Source organism: Setaria italica, chromosome IX (genome assembly GCF_000263155.2).
Source record: "Setaria italica strain Yugu1 chromosome IX, Setaria_italica_v2.0, whole genome shotgun sequence".
Lineage (NCBI taxonomy): Eukaryota > Viridiplantae > Streptophyta > Magnoliopsida > Poales > Poaceae > Setaria > Setaria italica.
Window position 1 is genome coordinate 51,298,990 of NC_028458.1, and position 2,553 is coordinate 51,301,542.

Below are 2,553 nucleotides of genomic sequence, written 5' to 3' on the forward strand. Positions count from 1 at the left end.
AGTTACTCCCAACTCCCAACTTTGACACTATGCAAAAAGAAGATTCCCCATCACATCAAACTTGCGGTACATGCATGGAGTACTAAATGTAGATGAAATTAAAAACTAATTGCACAGTTTTGTTGTACTTTGCGAGACGAATCTTTTGAGCCTAATTAGTCAATATTTGGACAATAATTCACAAATACAAACGAAACGCTACAGTGTGCTACAGTGCTGTAACAGTAATTTGGCACCTCCCAAATTCCCCAACTAAACAAGGCCCTGATCGGTAGAACTCGCAACAGCTCACCACCTACTGGTACCTATGGTCGTAAACAGAAAAGGCCCCTAGGGTGTGTAGATCGAAAAGGATATGAAGGAAAAGAAGCTTTAGAAAATGAGGAATTTACTAGGCGCACCCAAGGGCGTTTTCATGAAACAGTGACCGACCGGCGAAATTCAGTCTCCTAGACACCTCCTGATTTCTCTGTTCTGAAGAAACCATGACAGGCGGCGAAGATCTTTCTCTTAAGCAATGCTAACACTTCAATCAGACATGTCATTGGTTCCTTCGGAAACCAGCCAGCGATTCCAACTTGACGCCACCCACAACGCCGCTGAGCATTTCCTACATTGACTGCCCTGTTCTTGGAATAAATAGACGAGCTTCAATTCGTTTATGTTTTTCGCATGTGTGAAAGTAAACGATGTGAGCCCTTTAGGGAGGTGGGGATGCCGTCGCCGTGGAAAGCTAAGCACGTTCAGATCATATCCAGCTGCTGGCGCCGGAAAAGAGGAGGGGATCCAAAGATCCCAATTACCAGTGGCAGCAGCAGCGGCAGTACAGCTCGCACACACTCTTTCACTCTCTCGTCCGGACCAAGCCTGTTCAACTAGCCTGACTTCTAGCCTTCTAGGCCTGCGCATGTGGCCGTGACATTTTACTATGACCACGTATGCCGCTGCCAAAGTTCTCAAGCCGTGTCAGACAGCGAGTCAGTGGCATACTGGCATGTCACCGCCACACCGCATAAAATACTCGTGGCGAGTATTATCGGCGTCCATCTAATCTAATCAGATCAGATGGGGAAAGCCAGGAACTAGCGGTCGAAACGAACGGCTACGGCTACGATGATTAGCCGAGCTCGGGCAACCGTCCAAGCGCAAGCCAACAAGGTTTGCTCGCAGTAGGTGGCACGTATTACCACCGGCTACAGCGCCACTCGAGCTACCAAGTGAGCGAGCGCTAACAATGAGGCAAGTGGATTTAATACGAGCGCCAGTGAGACGGAGCCCCTCTCGCCCTGATGCGGAGCCGTTACCCCTTTGGCCGCAACGAATTCTGCCTCAAAAGCATGGCAAAGTTGCCAATCTGCTCGCTGCCCGGCCGTGACGTCCAGAGCTGCCGAATGCGATGCACTCCTACTCCATGGCCGTGTCCAAGGCCAGCCATCATCCCGCGTAATCATGGCAGGGGGCGTGCATGTGTGGGGTTACGGCCAAAAGATTTGGCGCTGATTGGGCTGAAACCGCGGGGGTGTCACCAAGTGTTGCGCCTTTCTACAGCCTGGCCAAGGCCAGATCCAATGGAGTGCCTGGTACTCGATGGGAGTGAGATGTTATCCTGTAATCCTGTCTGCTCCTGCCATGTGGGCTCCTTGATCGTAGGCATGTTGTTTCTCCGATCTGCTCCGTTCTCTGCATCGTACTGAGCACTACTATATCACGGTCAGTTAACCTCCTTGTGCACGGCATCTTCGCTGTTGCACGGGCTCTCGTCCTACATCCGGAATTCGTTTTTTCCCGTGCGTCCTAGAAAGAAGATTGCAGCCTTGCAGGAGGTCCCGTCCCAAGAAATAGTTTCGCACCGCCACTGCTGACAGCCGGCCAGTGCTTAAAGCCTTCAAGCTTATATTAGCTGTAAAGAGCCAGGTAGTCAGCTTCATTTAAACCAAGTGATTAAAACAACTGCCAAGGACAGGCTTTGACTGCAGGGCCGAGAGTTTACAGTACAGCTTTATTTTTAATGGGGAGACAAGCGGCAGAATGTGCAGCAGTGCACAGCTGCATCGCAGTAGCCCATGTTTTCAAACGGACGTGAATGAATGTCTGCTGATGTTATACTTTGGCACTACTTTTTTAAATGCATACTGTACATGCGGCTTGGATTAAACTGGAGTAGTATTCGGATCGAAAATAAGAAAAGGTAATATGTGAATTACTCCCCTTCGCTTTTAGTAAACGATAAAATTTGAAAAAGTTCTTAAATATATACTTTGACCATGGATTTATTTATAATATATAATACAAAATAAACACCGTATTAAAAAGATATTTGGAATACGAACTAACATAGCTTTTCTATATTATGCTGAATTTAATTTGACTAATTGTTTGTTAAAATATGAATATTGTTTTTTAAATACCAATCCACCTACTATGTTTGTTAGCTCTGCGTAATCTCTTGACTATTGTTTTAGTCCAAACTAAATTTGTTTATTGTCAAGATGTTTCGGAGTCTCTCTCATCTAATTTCTCCAACTTTGACGACCAGCATACAAAAAAAACTAT